Raw genomic sequence first — 22,295 nt, forward strand, 5'->3', positions numbered from 1 at the left:
GTACAGAGAATAGAGTCCCCTAAATTTGGATAGTGGGAAAAGACTGGACAGAGGAAATGGGTTTTTTATTTGAAGCGTTAGAAAGTTGCCGGGAGGAGAAGAAGAAAAGAATAAAGTTGTTTGTTTCCTCTTGTGGCCCACACCTAAGCATGGAGAATTGAGAAGTAGTGTTAAAATTTGGTGATAATAATGATATTGAATAATCTGTATTATTTAGCTCTTCTGTCATACCTCTGAAACCAGAGGACCTTATTCCTTTGTATCTTTTGGTACCTGCAGCTGTCTATGATACTGCCAACAGAATTTCAGAAAAATCTCAGGAGTTTAAAAAAAATAGTGAAATCTTAGACATTGATGCTTCAGGACACTTGACTGTAGGCTAATCAGGTAGCACTAAAAACCAAACAAACAAAAACCACTAGATTGTGTCTAGGAAGTAAGTGTGTACCGGTGGATTGTGTTGTGTAGAACTCCTTTGCATGTTACCTAAACATGGAAACACTTCTGCTCCTGAAAGTAGTGCATGAGGGAACTCATTCCTGAGGCATTTCAACAGTGCTCCAGAGGGCCAGCCAACCCATTTAAGGAAATGTCAAACGAAATGCCAAGACCCTATTGATTGATTGAATGATCCAGAAACCATAATTAAGGCATTACTCTTATAATCTATTTATTACAAATAGAAAACACGATTTTTATGTGTTTAGGAGTTATATGGGCTCCTAAAATAATTTTCAACAATATTTATAGAATCCAAAAACTAAAGGGGACCTCAAAAAGTCATTTTCTATATTTCTTTGCTACAAGGCAGAACTATTTAACTCTTACAAGACAAATGGATATCGCTTAAAGTCTTGAAGATTTACAGGCGAGAGTTTCCAACAGCAATATTGTAATTTTGTTTTTGAATTTCAGTGAAGAACAGATGCTCAAATTTTATGATAAATGCATATAAACATACAAGATAATTTTTATATGATGCCAGTATTTTTAAAATCAGATGAAATAATACCTTTACTCTCTTTCTTACTAATTTTTTTCCTCCTACACATTTTTCATGATCTTTTGACTAATGCATAGTACCTAGCATCCTGTGGACACAGAACTTGAGTAAGAACTGAAAAATGCCTAATAGTAAATTTCAACTTTTGGAAAAATATTAGTAACCTTCCTATTTTCTTGTGATACACAAAGTTATGTCAATCCTCTTGGTTGTTGGTGGAGTCTAGAATGAACCCTATATATTTGCATTCCTGTTTGAAAACTGAACTTGAGAAATAGACCAGTGATTTTATGCTTCTCTCCATTTTCTTAAAAAATGACACAATAAAAATGTCACCCCCGTCAGAAAACATCATAGATTATCATTGATGAGATGAATATATTTATGATGTAGACCATTTATACTATAGAAATTTCTATCAATTTTAATGACTAGAAAAGTATATTTTTCACCTTAGTTTTCTGCTGATGGATGTAGCTTAGCAGTAACGGCACAGAAATTCTTCCAAAGGTGCCCCTGACCTTTTCTCTCTCCAAGTGGAGTGCGGAATCTCCTCCTAGGAGTGATGATTGTGGAGAAACAAACTTGAACATGCAGTCTTCATGCCAACGCCACTGTCAACAGGAAAAGCAACTCTCAGGAATGAAGAGACTGTACATTTTCGCATGTTCTGTATCCCACTCTTCCTTTGGACAGCCACACATCCACTGGCCGCCTTTGGGAGCCCAGCTGCTGCTGTGTTGAGCAGCTCCTGGCAGGTTTGAGTCACTCTTTCCCGACAGCATTGCCCTTCCAGTGCACATTGCTCGTCTTCTGTGTTCTCCCTTGGTCCTTCTCAGACTTGTGCTTTGTAGGACTCCAGGGGAGACCTTTGAGCGTGCTTGCTAGTCCAGAAATGAGGTGAACTAATACCCCTGCGACAACCCGCAATGCACAGGACATGGATGCTGTTGGATAAATCCTTCTCCCTATGGTGACATTCCAAGGGTCCACCTATACACGCCTAGGCAGAGAGGGGCGGATTAACCCAGTTACCCACAACTCTTTCCATTCTTTACCCTGATTCCTGAGATCACCACCTCAATTACCCCCCTGCACAAACGTTCTTGTTTGAGGCTTTGCTTTTGAGAGAAACCCAGGAAGACTATTTCTTTCTTCTTTTCTTTTCATTTTTTCTTTCCTGTCATTTCTTTCTTTTGTTTCTTTCTTTCTGTTTTTCTTGCCTTTCTGCCTGCCTTCCTGCCTGACTTCCTTCCTTCTGTATTTCTTTCTTTTCTCTCTCTCCTTCTCTCTCTGTATCTCTAGCTAATCTGTTATATAATCTATCATCTTATCTGTCTTATCTACCATCTACCATCAAACATGATAGAGATACAATGTCGTTTTAAAGGAATGTTTGTGTATTAAAAGCGACTTTATCTGAATCAGTAAAAGCAAATGATTTCTATCAGTGATTCTTCTTTTAGTTACTGAAGTTGATTAAAGACTAAGCATTATGGACTGAATGCTTGTGTACCCCCAAATTCACGTCTATGAACCAGGAAGAGGGCCCCCACCAGGACCTGACCATGCTGGTACTCTGATCTCAGACTTCCAGCCTCCAGAACTGTGAGAAATAAATTTCTGTTGTTTATAAGCCCCCAGTCCATGTTATTGTGTTATAGCAGCCCAAACGGACTAAGATATCAAATTTCTCTGTATTTGAAGAGGGATGACATGGTGGCTATAATAGGAAAATTTTAGTAAATTCAGGAACAGAACGTAGATGACAGAGCCTCATTACAGTGTAAGTTTGATTACGCCTATCGTTTAAAGAAACGACAGACACAAGTAAATTAGGATAACATAAAGTACTCTCTCTGCCCCCTCCCCCACTCTGAAAATCTGCTCACTGGCATTAGTGAGTTATGAACAAATTCTTCTAGATCTCCTTCATCAGAAACACAATCCTATATTATTTTCATAAGCATAGTGCTATGACTTTCCTAGCTGCTTGTTTTTTCACTTATTGATATACATGAGATCACTTTTTTATATGTTATTTTTTTCATATGATGAGCTGCCTGTTACATCTAATATGAACATGGACCACCAGCCAAGTCCAGCTCAAATTAGATCATCTTTGGCATCTCCCTATATTGAATGTTATGTCTATAAGCTCATCAAAGAATAGCATCCAGTTCCATATGATGAGCATACATTCCTGTCTTGATCATCTGCTCGAGGTTTGTCATTTCCATTTAACAGTGATTGGACAGGCAGCTCTGGTCCATGAAATCATTTAGCATAAGTCATGTCCAAACACTAGGCAGTAAACCTCTTGAGAAAGAGATGTATGGAAAAGACTTTAGGTTTGGAACTGGTTCCACTCTACAAGCTATTTCATCAAACTATTTATTCAACCTATGCTGAGTGTCTTTTGAAATACATTCTCTTGAGTGGCTCTCAGAAGGTCATAAGCAGCTGTGGGCAACATCTTGTAATACTCTTTCTCAATCAATGTGGACAAACACTAAGAAGAAATGCTGGAGGCTGTCAGAATTTAAACGTAAATGAGTTTATGTGTTTATGCTTAAGTTATTTACTTGATAATATAATGCAATGGATGACTTCCAAATCATGAGTTTTAACTCTTTCCATATGTGTAGGCACTAGGTATGTTCAATATTTCAAGTAATCCCGCTGTGAACCTTCCCATAAAGTAAAGGCATTCTTTTAGGTAAAGAAAATTTTCTTATCAGTCTTTCCGTTGATAAACTTAGGTTTTGTTCCCTGTATTTAATTTTCTTAAGGAGGAGCCACTTCAAAAATTAATTTGATTTTAATAATCTCAAATTATTTTTCATGTTGGAAGAATCACAACTTTGCTAGATATTGCAAAGAAACAAAAATCTCTACTTTTGTAAAGATGGAATAATTTTAAAGATGATTAAATTGATGGTACTGTTATCAAGTAATGGAGCTTGTAGAATTCCTTCCCCAAGAGGCATTCCTTCGAAACCCCACCCTGTGATCCTGCTATCATGTGTGCAGTTTGAAAATGTGCACATGGATTTATGTTTTAACATGAAGTTATCTATGAAAATACAATATAAATACATAGTTGTTGGCAGAGATCTCACAAATGCTAAGAACTTTTCAATACAGAGTATACTGCTCATGGTGGAAATTAGATTTGTGGAAATTAGATTTATGGAAATGCTGAGACGCATGCTGCCAAACGGTATGTACTACAGCCAGCGTCTACTGGTTACTACATGGGTGTGCAGAGCTCATATCCTGGTTCCTTAAAGTCAAAAGAAGGGAAGAGGACTGAATTAGCCAGCTGGCACAAACTATATTTAGAGCAAAATCTCTCCATCAGTCATTGAAACGAAAGAACCTTGTAGCTTATTAGTTACTTAATTGTATTCATGGAGATTCAGTCTAGTACTTGACGTGATAGAGCATACACTTGATAGTTGTCTGACCTGAGATATGTAGGTTGCTGATTTTTTTTTAATTCTGCAATTTTAAAGTCTCTTTAGGACTCTGCCTGAAGTGTTTTTTCTGCATTCGGTATTTCACTGCTCTTGCCCAGGATTTAAATTCTGTAGGTTAATTCAGAGTTCAAACTTCTCACTCAAAGACACACATCAGTAAATTAAAATAGCATAAAGTCAGTTGTTTTTCAAATATAGCAATAGATATATAGATATTCTCTTTCTCTCTGTCTCTCTGTTGATTTACACCTATGTCTGTATGCATGTATCTATGCTCAAGGAAATACTTAACACTAAGTATTCGATCACTCATATCTAAATAATTTGAAATGACTTTATTATAGGCAGAACTTAATCATATTATTCTCAATAGAAATCTTGGTGAGACTCAGTTCAGTGGCATGAAGTTCTGCATAACACAGCATAACATTGACTCTAGGATATGAGAATAGCCACACCTAGCCTTGATACAATCATACTACATGAGTTTTTACTGTCTACGTATTCTACATTTTGTACAGCTTTGGATTGCCAGTATATTGAAGAACAACACCTCTCTCCCTTGCTTAAACCTTTCGGGGACTTGCCATCACTTAAAGTGTGAATCTCAAACATGTTGGCCTTGTATAAGAAGTCTTGAAAATGGAGGAGAGCATATTTAGTAGTTTCTTTTCTCCACCAGACCTACTCCCATCTCCCCCTCTTCTTGCTATGTCTCATACCAACTTCGCCTGAAGAATCCAAGAAGTAGATGGAAATACCATCTGCTATAAGACTCCTGGGACATGTTAATCAAGTGATCAAGTTATTTCCTGTATCTGGAATCTGATTCCATTCTCCTCTTGGGAAGGCCCTACAAAACCCAGCTCAGAAGTCACCTGACTCTGTCACAAGAGCGTCTAAGCCCAGTTAGTCTCTGTTTCTCCGTAACATTTCATACATTAATGAGTCAATATATCAAACAGCTTTTTACAACAGGGCAAGAATTTCAGTTAGACTTATGCCATGTGTCTATGTCTACAGTTCTGTTGTGTCAGATGATAAACTGAATAATGTGAATGATTGGATCATCATGCTGCAAACTGTACAAATTGAAAGAACAGTAAAAGTTACTATGGTATTGACCTCTTGTATGAAACTTTTTTCACCGTAAGGCCCAATATCATAATCAAGTTTCACAGTTGCTGTATTTTAATTTCAATTAGCCACCTTATATTGCATTGAATAAAATGTAATAAAATCCAAAAAAGCTACATGCTATATTATAGGTTTAATATTTTATTTATTTTTTTTTTATTGATGTTTTAATGGTTTCTAACATTGTGAAATTTTGGGTTGTACATTTTTGTTTGTCCATCACCACATATATGACTCCCTTCACCCCTTGTGCCCACCCCCCACCCCCACTGCCCTGGTAACCACAGTCCAGTTTTCTCTGTCCATGTGTTGGTTTATATTCCACATATGAGTGAGATCATACAGTGTTTGTCTTTCTCTTTCTGGCTTATTTCACTTAACATAATACGCTCCAGGCCCATCCATGTTGTTGCAAATGGGACGATTTTGTCTTTTTTTATGGCTGAGTAGTATTCCATTGTATATATATACCACATTTTCTTAATCCAATGTCAGATGATAAACTGAATAATGTGAATGATTGGATCATCATGCTGCAAACTGTACAAATTGAAAGAACAGTAAAAGTTACTATGGTATTGACCTCTTGTATGAAACTTTTTTCACCGTAAGGCCCAATGTCGTAATCAAGTTTCACAGTTGCTGTATTTTAATTTCAATTAGCCACCTTATATTACATTGAATAAAATGTAATAAAATCCAAAAAAGCTACATGCTATATTATAGGTTTAATATTTTCTTAAAAGATCTATAAAGCTGTAAATATGCATCCCAGGCAGGACTATCCCATGAGTTAGTGGAGTTGGGCTTATCAGCAAACTGCCAATGGCAGTGGTTTGAGGGGCGCACAGAACAATCTCCATAAAAAATGCATTTTCCCTGTCTGATAGAATCCCACAACATTTTTGAGTCTTCCTGAGTACATACTTGCCTTTCTATTAAAATTCCAATATGCATTAGGACCTTATTAACCACAGAGCCAGAATCTGAAAGTAGGGGGGACATTCAGGTATGTTGAGACAAAAGGATTTTTCACTTGTCTTTTCGAATGCTGAACCATTTTTATGAACTGGCATATTGCACAGAACCCTCATGCAAAGGCACATAAAAAGAGAGCTGTTCAGGTTGAATTGGAAGGGCCACTCCATTGTGTTCCAGTATGGTATGGATTGTGCCCCTTCCCGGTGAAGGGCAAAAGGGCGCCTGTTCTGGTGCCTCATCCTCATCCCTTTGGGTGTCCATGGAGACTACTCTGTGCAACCCTATGGTTCCTTCATATATAAAATGGAAAACCGTTGGCTCCAAACTCACTTCTTTATTTTACCTGAGGCGGAGGGAGTAAGTGACTTGGCTGAGGCAGGCATTCTCAAAAAATTTTCTTGGGGGTAGGGGGTGGCAAAAGAACTCTTACTATATTCTTGTATAAAGCAAGATATAATACAGTACATAAACAGATACGAGTATATCTGTGGTATTAAAATTTCATGAGGTGTTGATTAGGGAAAAATGTTTCAAAAGTCTCCTTGCAGGGTGATAAAAAAAAAAAAATGTTCTTTGCTCGATATCGTAGCGGATGTGGTAAGGTTGGATTGCATAGAAGGTGAGGTGCAAGAATGCCCACTGCTTGGAGAAGTTGGACTGACGGAGACACCAGAGAGAAGAAATGTGCCCAGGAGTCTACTAGGATAAAAATGGAGGCAGTGAATTGTGCGAGTCTGAACTCAGTGAGCAACACAGAGCAAAAAGCTTTATTTTTCTTTAACGTGCCCTCGATCATGTTACATCTTAGGGACCTTTTCCCAACCATTAAAGACATCTTGACCATATCCTATTGCTTTCCAGACATTTCCATTTATGAGAAAAAGTCTCACCTTGTAATCAAGTCTCATTTTCGGGTATTAAAAAGTCTCATCCAGTTTCAAATTTAGATCCAATACTAAGCTTCTCTTCTTCCCCCAACCTGTAGCTCAGGAATAAAAAGGGTATATGGTTGACTCTTCCCTCTGCCTCCTTCTTTTCCACTTTGCCTCTTACAGATTTGGAACAGGGAAAAAAGGAGAATTTGAAAAAGGAGGAGACGTTGATCCGTGGAACTCGTCTTGCTCTTTCAGGGTTTTCTTTGCTTATGTTGGCTGGTGTCAGTGCCGACTTTGTGGCAGGTGTTTGAGTGTGGAATGCTGGTCCTTTCGTGAGTTGCCAGTGCTAGTTTTTGGAGAGACCCGGGGGTCCTTGGCATTGCACAGCTGCGTCTTACAGGCAAAGTATTCTCTAGCTCGCTCCCATTGACCTCCTAAGCTCCCTCCCCACGTGTTCCACCCGCAGGCTCCCCCAGAGGCTGGAGCTCTGTGGAGTTGTACCACTTGAACATATTAACTTTAAGATAGAACCAAGCCTGGCGCCCTTTCTCATTGTCCATGTCACCTAAGGAAAAACATATTCCTGTCATACCAACTTGAGGGATGTAGGCAATCCCACTCGTGTACTCTCTTCTTGCTTTTGATTATCCCAAGCTTCTCTGGCCCTCAGAATTTTCCAGTTCATCAGCAGGCAACACTCACTGTGTTCATGTAGACCACCAGACTCTCAGGGACATAGGCAAGGCTCCCAAAACTTGACAACACAGATGGCCATGCTCAAAGAAGTCAAGTTCTGCAAATCAGCAAGGACTCAGTCAAGAGGATGCCTGGCTATCATCCTCAATCCCTGGGAACGGCTGTTTCGGAACCCCTCTCACATAGTATAGAATACTGCAAGCACTCTCCTCCCACCTAAAGCCACAAGATGTCTGGGAGGGTGATAACCCATTATAGGCACACCTTCTCTGTTTCAACCAACTTCCCTTGAATTTCCAGCTTCTCTTGTTATGGGCTAGAGGTGGGTGATTGGGAGGTTGTCACAGAGTCTGCCGTCTTTATTGTAAGTCATAAAAGGATGTGTCCAAAAATCCTTCTTATGAAGGTGGGGGTACCTAGTGACCTCAGCCCCATTCAGCTTCCTGGTACATTGACATTGACATTGACATGTTGCCAAGGACTGCTTTTCACTTCAAGGTTTGGAGAATGGAATTTAACTCTGCATTACATAAAATATTAGTTACGAGAAAAAAATGCCATTTTGATTTATGAAAATTTTCACTCTCTCTCATTTAATTATTTAGGCCAACTGACTTCACTATGAATTTTCAAATCCAGTTTTTAAAAACCTTCATTATGCCACTTGGAAGCATTTCAGCCCATGGGGCCAATAAATTCTAGATTAGTATAATAAGAGTTCAACTATATCCCAGCTAAGTGAACTTCTTTTTAAAATTGTTGAATCTAACATATAAGGTGAGTCTTTTTGAATGAAAATTAAAATGCACTGTTTGTTATGCAAAATAAATTAGGGTTCCATCCTAAAGTAGCCAAGCCTGCCTCTACCGGGCATAAGGAAGATCATGAAGTTTGGCGTCTCTGATCTTGGAACTCTGGTTCCATACACTTTTCCTTTTAGCCAGCACCTTCTTAAGAACCCAGATCCCCTTGATCAATTCTATGGTCTCTTTTGAGTCATCTGCTTCTAGCAGCACCCAGCTTTAACTTTCTCAACTTTAAATTTTCCTGAACAGGACCTGTCCTCTCAGAGCCACCATTTATCTGTCATTTGCAAAACAACCTTTAAACTTCTTCACAGAAGGTATTCATATTTACTGTATTGCTTCTTCCAGAAGCCACTGTGTGTTCCAAGGTTGACAGAACTACCTCTGCTAAAGGAGAGACCTGCTAAATATAAGACTCCAATCCCAGTGGAAGGATGCCTGACCATGCAATTCTAGGCATACTGTCAGGGAGATATTTGGAAGAGCTTTCCTCAAGCGCTCTCAAATTCCAACACAGAGGGGAACCTGAGTCTTTCTTTGTGCTCATCTCGTCCCAGATGCACCTTTTTTCCCCTATATCACTTGGGCGTTTTGTTTTGTTTTGTTTCTTAATATGACTCTAATTATTGAGTTTATTATTATGCAACACAGTGCAATTTTTTTTTCTATGCATAGAATTACTTGTTTATTTTGAAAGAAAGAAGATTATTTTTTTGGTAGCCTGAAGGACTCCGGAGAAAATAAGGGGTTGAGTTTGGTTCATTGCTCAGATCTCCCCACTGTAGAATAAAGGAGAGATGAATTCAAGATTGTAGCTCCATAGAAATATTACCAATTCATGCAGGGCTTCCATCATAGATATGGTTCTCTAAAATGAAACAGTTCTCTTAGAACAGTTTGAAATAGTTCTCTTAGATGTGAGTTCTTTTGCTCCTCTGTGAACACAGCAAATTATCTAAGATCCAGGAAGTAAACATTCTTTTGTTCTGATTTACTACATAGAGAATTAGTGTAGCTACTGCAGAGTCCTTATACACTGTTTGAGTAATTAACTGTCATCCATTGCATAACCCACTCCATTGTTGAGATGGAGAAATCACTCTCTCTTTCTTCTGTTCCTTGATCTCTTGGTTGCAACAAAACTGATACCATCTGAAATGTTCCAGAAGCTTATTCCAGTTGAAACCAACACAACACTTTATTTTGGGGAATCGCTTCTTGAATTAGCAGGCTGCTTTTCAGATTAGAGAAGAGTGGACCTTTCCGAATGGAGACTCGTATTCACAAAGGAAGCCTATAGATCTCACTTGACAAGATCTGGCGGAAGAAGATGAATCAGGGAAGCTGATTTGCATGTGTTCCCGCTTCTTCTCAATTATTTATTTCGTATTAAACTCTATTTGTTTTGTATTTCTGCAAGTAAAGAAAGCCTGAAAAAAGTCTGATTTTGAGGAGATATAAACAAATTGTTCCAGATGGGCAAAAGGAAAACAGACATTTTCTTTAGAGAAAAAGATACTTTTCTTCCAAATGAAAAGTGATTCTCCTTTTTCTGATGAAAAAGAAAAAAAAATAAAGAAATGTAGACAGAACAGTCAAACTGCTGTCACCCTCCTCACCTCCAGGATTGTGAGTGAGGTCGCCACACAGCAACGAGTTCTATGAGATGTAGCATAGAAGGGAGAATTTGGCAGACCCTGACCATGGTCTCTTCAGAGCTCTCATAAATCAAACCAGATTTGCTTACGATTGTGGCATGGGAGAGGCCAAGCTCAAACAGACCTAACTGAAAGTGGATTTTAGAGAATTGAATCACTGCAGCTTGAACATATTCTTAAATGTAAACGTTGGATTAGACAGAAGTTGCTTCAAATTGTTTAATTAGCAAACTGCCAAGCTTGATTACTGATGGGATAAATGAGTTATCTAAATTTCATTGAAGTTTTTCTTTTTTTAATGAGCGGTGTATATATATATGTGTGTGTGTGTTAACTGTTATGTATTTTCTTTTTTAATCTCTTTGATGCTTATGGAGAATGGCCATATTATGTTTATGGCCATATTGTAAATGGTTCCCATCAGCAGATTCTCTGCTAATTTGAGAAGTCTTCTTCCAAGGGACTATTCAAAAAGTTAAATTTCCATTTGAAGGAAAAGGCTCTTCCACAAATCTTGGTCATTGACTTAAAAATGAATACATGTAAACTGCTACTAAGTCTTTTTCACTTTCCTATTTTGCAGGTATTCTGGCATCAACAGAGTTCTCCTCCCCCAATCTTTGGCAAGTTTCACATTCTGGGCACCTCCTCTCCTCACCCAACAATGATGTCTTGTGTCTTCATCCCAGTTGAAGAGACTGGCACACAAACAGCCTTGCCTATTCATTCGTAGAGCAATTTTACATATGCAAGACTGAAGCCAAGATTACTGTCTTCATCCCAGACGTGCTCATTCAAATACATCCTGGTAAGTTCAAACACTGAGATTCTTAAGATAAGAAGTGGGGTTGAACACATGTTCCTGATCAATAAGTCTGCTCTTGCTCACACAGCTGTCTCTTTGTTGCAAGTCAGTCATCCAAATGGATTTTAATAGAATGACATTTATTTCATCCAAGTGGAGTTCTTCCAATGGGCCAGAGATGGCGTCACCTTCCCGGGTGGTCATGTTGGCTCCCTGCTGGGGCAGGGCCACTGCCAAGCTTGACAGAATCCCTCACATTGACTCCCAGACTCCCCAGCCCGCAACTTCAGAATGACGTCCCATTGGAAAATAAACTCTAGAACTCTACATTTTCACTCACCAGATATTTTGAATAAACTCTATGTCCTGAGCGCTGGCAATTCTTCATAGAGTTCTCTGAGGTTTTGCATAGTGTGTTAGAGAAGTATCCCTTTCATTTGCCACAAAGATGAAGGTTATGCAAATGAATATTATTAAAGGTGTACAAGAGGGACCAGAAATGTCAAACATGAGAGATGACCACTAAATGAATGAGTTAAGGAAAAATTGTTGGATTCAGTCCAAGAGGCTAGAGGTGGCTTTATGAAATGGGCAGGAGCTGTGCCAAAGACAGAGCCATCTTCTGGATGTCAATGCTAAGACACAGTGGCACAAGAGAAATAACAAAGCGCAGGCGTGGGTGAGACTAGCCATACTGTTGAATGGTTTTATGCAAGGCTGTTTTTAAAAGAACTGGTGGCTTGCCCCAGCCTCTGTTGCCCAGTGTCACAAAAAATAAAACTCAAATCTAACACCTGACACATATTTAGTGTGTTTTTTTTTCCTTTCCAATATATTTTATGATGATTTAGTAACTTTTGTTTTGCAATTTTTCTGTTTCCAGCTCCATGTCACCTTTATTCTATTTAAATTGTACTTTATTATTTAATGTCAAAGATTAATTTCTTACCGTGATATTATTCTCAGGAGCCCATTCACCTAAACATATAAAGAGTAAGTTATCCAAGTTGATTTTCCATTACATCTTTACCTATGTTTGGTATCCAATTTAAAATAAATTTTCTTCTCCAAAAATTATCAGAAAATTTAGTGTATGCCTATTGTCATGATATAATTTATTAAACAAAATCCTAGTTGGGAAATTCTCAGCTGAACCTTCATTGGGTGAATATTATCTTGAAAACATGTAGCTGATCCATGCAGAAGCACACTGACTAAGGACATCTTTTTCTATGTTTACTTTTCTCTGAAATAACACCCATTTTGAGAGGTATGGAAACAATGATTTGCTTTTTCTTGAATTATCTACATAAAGGATGGGAAAATAACTGCCATTTGGTGAGCAACTCGCATGCTGTGGGCTAGGTCTAGTTCTACATATTTGAATCCAATCAACAATACCAAAAATACAAGATGTAATTATTGGCTGGAATTGGAATCTTGCACTGGTTCCAAAATCCATGTGCTCTACCTGCTATGCAGAGGTCAGTATACTTTTCCTATAAAGACTCAGAGAGTAAATATGTTAGGCTTTTGAGCCATACAATCTCTATTTCAACTACTCAATTCTGCTGTCATAGCAAGTAAGCATCCAGAGATATATAATATGTAAACAAGTAGATGTGCCTGTGTGCCAATAAAACTTTATTTACAAAACTAGATGGGGGCCCTTATCATAGTTATCTGTCCTCTGCCTGATACCATTATGTCTCTTTAAGACAATACACTTTTTTCTTCTCTCTGATCTGTCTACAGTTTCCATCTTTGCAGCATGCTGCACTGTGGAGGATGGCTTTTTCCTCCCAGTCTCTTCCTCATGAATTTCGAAATATAAAACCACCTTCATAAGTTTCTGCTGTCTTCATACTTCATGGCAAGTTTAGTCTTGTTGTCTCAGAAGTTTATTATCCTGTTCAAAATTGCCTATTAAACAGTCTGCACTGTGGGTGTATTTGGGGAAGGAGGCCTTCGGCATGATTTCTGGAGAGATTAAAGAACTGGAGAAGTTGTGAAAATGTGTGTTTATTGCAAACACAGGGTGAGCTAGTCACACCGAGAAATCCGAATCATGAGAAGTGGCTACAGTTGGAGCAAAGATTCTGAGAGGAAAAGATGACAGATGTTTCATGCCTCTAGGAGTTCAGACAGAGAAAGATGATCATTCTTGTCTGCAGTTATTGGGGTGAAAAGTGTGACGTAGGCAGTCCTTTTTTATGTGAATAAACACTATTTCATAAATCCGCATATTTCAGTGAGAAATTCCAATTGGCCGTTTTCCTGCATACAAGTTTTGCATTTTGAGGTTTAAGCTTTTGCAACAAGATAAACCTTCTCCGCCAGAGTAACATGAAGTGGCTGACAAGGTTGAGTGTGATATTTTTGTCTGTATATCCCTGTTCCATCTCCTCCGATGGCAGGAGAATGTTCTCCTGGTTGATGATGCTGTGGATACATCATCTTAAACATGAGGAGACTTCATATTCAAATAGATGTGAAATCAAGATGTCAAGAGGAAGGATGGTCCCATCACCCTTTGTGTCCAAACGTGGAATGGCTTGATATATTTCTTTGTTTTTCTTCAATTGTTCTCTCCTAATTGGTATCAAGCAATGTTGCTATTTCTTTCAATTTATTCATTTTAGCTTTTACATCCATCTGCTAAGAACCTAGTGTTCTCTATAACACATAAATCCCTTTCATGAAGTTTAGGTAAGCAGCAATAACTCTAACGGTTAATATTTTGTGAGTACTTGTTAAGTGCTGGGTGATGCTTTGCATATGTCCAGAAATAATCTCATTTAATCTTCTCTATATAAATATGGGATGTGTACTATGCTAATCATTGTACGGACAATGGCAGTAAACTGATCAAGGTCACTGAGTTGAATCAAAACAGTTCAGCTTCATGAACCCAGGGCTTTAAAGCATGACATGAAACTCAAGAGGATTCTGCCTCTGTGTCACGGAACTTGGGGTTTCAGGGAGCAGTGAAGAACAAGGGGAGCAAAGAGCTTGTTTGCTTCTGGTCCACTAGGGTGTCTTGGGAACAGAGGGTTGACTTTATGAGGAGGCTGAAGCCATTACTGGGGATTGCATTAATTATCTATTGCTGTGTAACAAATTACCACAAACCGAACAGCTCAAAACGCACTTGTTATCTCTCAGTTTCCACAGGTCAAGAGTCTGGGCAAGACTTAGCTGGGTCCTCTGCTAGGGTCTCACATGGCTTCAGTCAAGGTGTCGGCCAGCGCTGTGTTCTCATCTGGAAGCATGACTAGGGAGGGATCCACCTCTAAGCTCACTCTGGTTGTTGGTAGAATCTAGTTCCTGTGGTTGTAGAATTCATGGCAGAACTGAAAAGGCAGAACAGAAACATGAAGGTAACATAGAGGCAGTAATTTCCGGAAGAAGCTACCATCCTTTGGCTGAGCAGATGAAGGAAAGAAGTTGGGATTATTATTTAAGCCACTAAATTTGTGGTAATTTATTACTCAGCAAGAGAACTAATATACATAGCAACATGGTTAGAACTGAAAAACGCAGTTTGGGGTGAAAATATGAACACATAATGGGAAATTTATCTATATTATTACATAAACATGAAACACACATTAAACAATACACATTGCGTAAAAACAGGTGAGCAAATAACTCATGTGAAACATATTACGTAGTTGCCAATGGGACAGGAAGGGGAACTGGGGTAAGGAATCGGGATAAAAGGAACACATCATAAAGAACAGAAGATCTTTATATGGACTGATGGTGATAATGCAGCATGATCTGAGGAGTGTGGAATATAATTTACCCAACCTTCTGCACAAAAGCGGGGGGATTCAGAGAGGGGGAAGGGGTATATTTTAAAGTATTAGTTAATATATTTTTCCACAAAAGGTGAGTAAAGTAAAAATAAACAGACAAAAATAACTTCCTCTTGTAGATCGGTTTAAACTGTTAGAATAGAGTTATTTTGGTGACCAAAATCATTATTATGTGGAATATTGCCAACCCTAGAAATTTATATTTAAAAAAATACTGACTAGCTCACCATCAGTTTTCTCCTCAACCCAGCCAGACAGCTCACTGCTTCTCACAGCTGGATAATTACTTTTTACATTATTAACTGTACTCTGTTTTTCCATGCTGATGCTATCATGATTTCTTTGTTGTTAGTCTGGGCAGAAAAGGGCATAGAGAAGCAATTTTCCTTATAAACTGAGAGTTATAAGAAATGAGTATGTCTTGGCTAGTGATGAGAGGAACTTCTCACCAGAAATTTCAAACTTGGAAACCAAGTTCTCTGTCCGGGCTTTATAATCCTTACACATAAAGTCATCGCCACTCAATTTGTTCATGCATTTGTTATGTTTCCTGAGGCTCCACTCCTGGCACCGTCCTGGGGGAAACCAGAGGAAGCACAAGCGAACTGTATCAGGAATCCACATTTGGTGATAAACACATTCTTCAAGGAGACACTCCGGCTTCTCCTTTTCAACTCGCAGTGACGTCCCGGGCACTGTTTATTCCCTGATGTTGAGTGGAGCGTCAGCATGAGCCCGTGACCTCATCACCAGAAGATATTTCAGGAAATGCATGAAGGATGCATGTCTGTGTTTTCCTTTCCAGACAGAAGCTCAGAAGCAATGAGTATATTTGAACCATTCTAAATCCCTTTTATGTGGGACTCTCAGGAAATGTTGTAGCCATTTCTCATCATTAATGATGTTTTGGAAACCCAGCCCTATTTGAACTCCTGGGTCTTCAAAGTCGATCATTTACTACAGTGACTCATTTACTAAGTTTAGATGCAAATTAAACAGCAGTTCCCCCAATTTAATGTTTGGAAACTGGGAGCCTGCAGAAGCCACATTAAATCTTCCAAACAACTCGTTTATCGCCTTTAGTGTTTTGGTGTGAGGTAGAAGAGGAGGTGCAGATAGAGAGGGCTAGCTTTAATCAATAAAAATGACTTTAATGATTAAAGATATTTTCATTAGCAGTAAGACAAACTTTTCTGTTGTTTTTTCCGGTCTGATGTTAGTTCAAGGTGGGAGAAAACCCCAGATAAGATGTCAGTTCAACATCCCTTTTTTCCTCTGAGGAAATAGTAGGCATTGTGCTTGGTATACACAAAACAAAAAGTGATACGAAAAATAAAAGGTCCTTTCATATGAAAATAAAACAATCTAAAATGATAATTACTCAGTGCAGGTATGTTTAAGGTAAAGAAAAAAATATATGGGGTTACATAGTCACAGAGAAATTCACTGAGAGATGGTTTTGAGCCAAGCCTTAAAAGTTGTCCAAGGAAATGGGTTTTAAGATGGCGGGAGGCATATCTACACTACCCATGGGAATCTGTCAGGCACTGGAGACTTAGAGATAACTAAGTATGCCTATCGCTCAAAACATATGGGCAGGCCATATGTCTTCTCGTAAGTGAAAGAAGTACTTTGATAGACCACCTCGTGAAACATACACTATGCCATAAAAATCCACCTGGACTTTATCTTTATTGGCAATAGGTAGCCATTGAAGAATTGTAAACCAGAGAATGGCATAGCCATATCTGCATACTAGAATGGTTATTCTATTAACAATGTAGAGGATGAACCAGTGAAAGATGGGGAAGACCTTGCTATCTTGGGAGAGTGGGAAAGAGAAACTACAAGTACTCTGTATGCAAGGGAGTTAGAGAATGAAGAGGCACATCCAATGCAGAATCTGAAAATACATACGAATGTACATGTTTAGAAGATCTAATCAATAGGACTTGGTGACTGATTGGATTTGGAGTGTAGTGAATATGACAGCCACTGGAATGATTTGCAAGTCCATGACTTAGGCCAGAGATTATCAGAAGACTAAAGTATTGCCTACTTTCCTCAGTCTGGCCCAAGTAGGGGACAGAAGAGGGATAGCACGCATGATGAAGGGGGTGGAAGTGAAGGAACCAGTTAGATTTAGGATATAATGAATGTGAGGCATCTCTTGGGTGCTCAGGTAGAAATACCTTGTTGATAAATTGAGATATGGATCTGAAAATCAGAATAAAGTTCTAGGTAAATTTAGAAATCAATCATGTATGGGAATGAGGAAAAGACATCTGTGGGCTTATCCATAAATTATGTAGGGTGATGAGAAGAGAAGAGCAGTCAGGGCATCAACTTTTACAGGCTGGTGAAACATAACCACAGAGAAGGAGCAGGAGAGAGAAGAAAGTGAAGACATGGTGTAATGAAAACCTGGAAAGAATGGATTCATCCGTACCAAGCACGGTATATTCTAGCGAGATTGCTTTATTCCAGCTTCTGGTCAAACGCTTACTTTGGTAAGAAATATGGTTCTGATGCCATCAGCAATCTTTACATAAACTTTGGCTCCTGATATAAAAAAAAACGACTTTACTTTTCTTGACCCTAACTCCTTAGAACCCACAAATGCTTATCTCTCTCATCTGAGTCTCATTATTAATCAATAATCAATCATTAATAATCAATATCATTATTATTAATTATAATAATAGTTATATATCTAAATCCCTTCTATGTGGAACTCCCAGGAAATATTGTAGTATTGTATTACTATTATTATATTGTGTTGTAGTATTATAGTAATATTAATTAATATAGTTGTAGTGTTATATATAGTATAATATATTGTAGTATTATAATAATATTAATTAGTATTAATAGTTTATTAATAATAGTCATTGCTATCGATATTAATAATCAATAATGAATAATGATTAATTAATCATAAATCAAAGGCACTTTGGTTTTCAAACTGTTGTTTCTGCTAGAGGCAGAAACATAGTGGTGGCATAGTGGTAAGTTTATGTGCTCTGCTTCTGGTGGCCCAGGTTCGCAGGTTCGGCTCCCGGGCGCAGACCTATGCATCACTGGTCAAGCCATGCTGTGGAAGGCGTCCCGTGTAGAGTAGAGGAAGATGGGCATGGATGTTAGCCCAGGGCCAATCTTCCTCAAGCAAAAAAAAAAAAAATTCAACCAGATAGTCAATGGGCTTCTGCACACCACGTGCTCTCTTTGACCTCTCACGTTAAATTATAAGCTGATGTTGTTTCACGTACACAAAAGAAAGGTATGGATAGAGAAAGAAAAGGAACATCAATCATGTTTACTTTTTGCAAATGATTAATTCAAAAATAATTCTTGAGACCTACAACCAGCCAGAATTTGGACTAGGAAGAAGGAGTACAACCATGAACAAGATAGTCATAGTTCCTGCCCTCAAAGAAATTATTGTCTACAGTTAGCTACTTTGGAATCCCAAGAATAACACTGACATAGTCTGGATTTTCTCAACAGTAGAACCCAAAGCAAGGATTATAGTACAGGTAACTTATTTGAGAGGTGACTCAAATTAGTGGTGAAATATTTGAGTCACCTGACACTTTCTCAGCTAAGGTTGAACAAGGTGACACTCTGCCTTCTTGTTTCCTCTTTTGTACTGTAAACAAGTGTCCTTTTTGTGGTCGATTTAGTGCCATATTTTAAAAGTTTGTTTGCCTTATTTCAGTGATTTTGCTGTTTATAGTGACCCCCAAATGTTGTGCTGAAGTGCTGTCTAAAGACTGGCAGGTCAAAAGAGAAATGACACAGAAAAGAGGAGACCCATAAAGGGTGCGTTATTGAGAAAATTACCATTTGGGCGACTGAGGCTCAATCCCTCTAGAGAATTCTGAGAGCACGTAGCATACACCTGGCTCCAAAATGCTCTGTGAGTTGGGAATCAGACCAAGGTGTTTCTGCAGTACCTCGTAGAAAATAAGTGCGAAGGACACGTGTCCATCTATGAGAAGTAAGTTTAGTGCACGCGCTATGGAGTCAGATAGATCTGGCTTCCAATGAAGCTCTGCCACTGGCTGTTTTGTGATGTTGGGAAAATTCCTCACATTCTCTCAGCCTGATTTTCCTCATCGCTAAATTGGGGCTGTAAGGGAGAAATGAGCTAATGCGTTCATACAATGTGGATGGCTCTTTGCCTGGCACGCGGGAAGCAATAAAAGATTTCTTTAATAATTAATAGGATTACCCATTACTCGCCTTAAAATCTCATTACCCTCCCCTTCACGTAGAGTTTTAACCGTTTCCTCGTTCTTTTGATTCTTTCACAAGCATTCTTCTCTTGTCACCACTACACCAACTTGCTAACACGTGACTAGTGTATGTTTCCAAAAGGATGAGCAGAGAAAACAGAGAGGTGGAAATATCAAAGAAATGAGGCAGAGAAAAGATATGCCTGCAACCTAGAAACCTACTGAGAGTGAAGCATGGTGAATAAAAACAGAGCCACTTGCACACATCACTGTGAGATTTCTGAGCACCGAGAAGAAAGACAACATACATTGAATGCTAATTATTCATGGATGTCGTATTAGTGCTAAGATTTATTTGTAACCCCAAAATCAATACTCACAGAGCTTTTGCAGTCATTTGCAGACATGTACATGGTGGTGAAAAATTTGTGTTGCCTGACACACACTTTCCCAGCTGAGGTCACACAAGGCAACACTCTGCCTTGTTGTTGCAGCTTTCATACTGTAAACAAATGTCTACCCTTGCGGTCTACTTAGTGCCATGTTTTGGCATTTCTGTGCTTTATTTCAGTGATTTTGGTGTTTAATATGGCTCCCAAATGTGAAGTGCTGTCTGGTGTTCTCAAGCACAGAAAGACTGTGATGTGCCTTACGGAGAAAATAAGTGTGTTCCATAGGCTTCCTTCAGGCGTGAGCTACAGTGCTGTTGGCCGTGAGTTCAGTGCTAATGAGTTAACAATATATAGTCAGTAAGGTGCCTTTAAACAGAAACACAGATAAAACAAGATTATGTGTTGATCGGTTGATGAAAATGTTGTGACCAGAGGCTCGCAGGAACCTAACCCTGTATTTCCCTACCCAAGCAGCCATTCAGTATTTACAAATTCAGCGTTCATGGAGAGTTTATAGAACATCATTACCACAAATAATGAGATCGATTGCACATATATTTTAAATCCAGACAGGAAGAAAACAAAGCAAAGCAAAAGAAAAAACTTACAACAGAATAAAAGCCAAACTTTTCATAGGCAAGACTTCATTGCAAAACACAATGGAGCGAAATCTACAGCATTCTAAGTGAAAATGACACTCAAATTATAATGTAACACCCCCCAAAGCTCCTCATCAAATACAAGGACAGAATAATGAATTATATGGTGGCTTTAAAACTATATGCACAAATTCATTGATACTTCATTCAAAAGGTGAGGCCTAGTCCCCCTCCCCTCGAATATGGGCTGGACCTAATGACTCGCTTCTATTCATCAAATGAAGCAGAAGTGATATTGTGTGAGTTCTGAGTCTAGGTTATTTAAACCACTGCATCTTTCCTCTTGTTCTTGATTCTCTTAAATCACGTGATTTGTGGGAAGCCAGGTGCTACATCATAAGGCAGCCCTGTGGAGGGGCCCTCGGGGTGAGGAACTAAGGCCTTCTGCCACCAGCCAGCAAGGAATGGAGGTCTCCAGTTGTTTGCCGTGTGAGTGTGCCATCTTCGAAATGGATCCCCAGCCCAGTCAAGCCTTCAGTTGACTGCAGCCTTGGCCAACAGCTTAAATGCAATTTCATCAGAGACCCTGAGCCAGCCACCCACTAAGCCACTTCCACATTCTTGACCCTCAGAAACTGTCTAAGATAAATGTTTGTTGTTTTAGGCAGCTAAAATTTGGGGGTCATGTGTTATGCAATGATAGATAACTAAAACATCTTCCATTAATCCTTTTTAAATGCACACTTCAATAAAATGAGTAAATTGAGAAAAAGAACCCTTGTGATCTAAGAAAACTTAAACATAGAAGAGTAATGGAGAGAAGTTATAGGATGTTGATGCTCCTGATAAGCAGTTCTGATTTCAACAGAAAGCAGGGTCTCCAGGAGGGAGAACTTTAGTTTATTGAAAAAAGAAAAATCCCGTATCTCTTAGTATATGATCGAGAATCATGGAAGAATTTTAAAATATGATAAATACAGAGAAATCAAGAAGAAAAGGAAGACAATTATGAACCCAAGAATGTAAATACTTCCTACAAAAAAATACTTTATATCAAAAAATATTGTCTGATGCAGAAGTAAAGTAGTATTTATAATGCTGATGTTGATCATGTTTACTGATTTTCCAGTGTATAAAATTAACCTACCTATTAGGCACAGAAAATATAATTACGATTCCAGAAATAAACATAAATGATCTCAATATTGACAGTATTCGAGGACTTTTTAGGTAGGGGTTGAGAGAAGGTCAGGGAAGAAGGACAAGGAGTGGGGGCATTAACATGCATATCTGCTGAAGTAGGGGTCATAAGCCATCCTCTATATGGATTTGGGTAGTGGCCAAAATTTAAAGTTACACGGATAACCAAAGAATTTCTAAAATTATTGATTTAACTAAATTGTGAGGATTATGGGAAGGGAGACAGGATGATACAGGAAGCTAGAAAAGCTGGAATTTAATAGCCTCTATCTCAAGATAATACATCAAGAGATAGCTATATACACATATTTAGAGTTAGCGAGACAGAATTGTAGTTAATTAAAAATGTTAATTTTTAACAGTGTTTGTTCCTTGGAATGACATCCACAATGGCAGGTGTAGGGAACAGGGATTTTTTTTATCCTGAGCATGCTTATTTTAGTAAGTAATTTTTTTACACATGTCCTAGTTCTTGGTGCAGCAATTGCATTAGATTAAAGACCATTAATTTCTTCAGTCTGTCAAAAACAGCATGTAAACAAATCATTTCATTCCAGGTTTAACCAAACTGAAGATTTCCTTCCCTGGATGCATGAGGATCT

At 38.5% G+C, this 22,295-nt stretch overlaps 1 long non-coding RNA gene across 1 annotated transcript in view; it reads left to right on the forward strand.

The window, feature by feature from the left end:
- Window positions 1-22,295, forward strand: part of LOC147911629 (uncharacterized) — a 92,286-nt gene that overhangs the window by 56,485 nt on the left and 13,506 nt on the right. Inside the window, exon 3 of the long non-coding RNA XR_015550808.1 lies at window positions 11,222-11,446. This is a non-coding gene — a long non-coding RNA (uncharacterized LOC147911629). The remainder of the gene's footprint in view (window positions 1-11,221; window positions 11,447-22,295) is intronic.

This window comes from Ceratotherium simum, chromosome Y (assembly GCF_057802395.1).
Source record: "Ceratotherium simum simum isolate JZ-2026a chromosome Y, ASM5780239v1, whole genome shotgun sequence".
In the NCBI taxonomy this organism is placed as follows: Eukaryota; Metazoa; Chordata; class Mammalia; order Perissodactyla; family Rhinocerotidae; genus Ceratotherium; species Ceratotherium simum.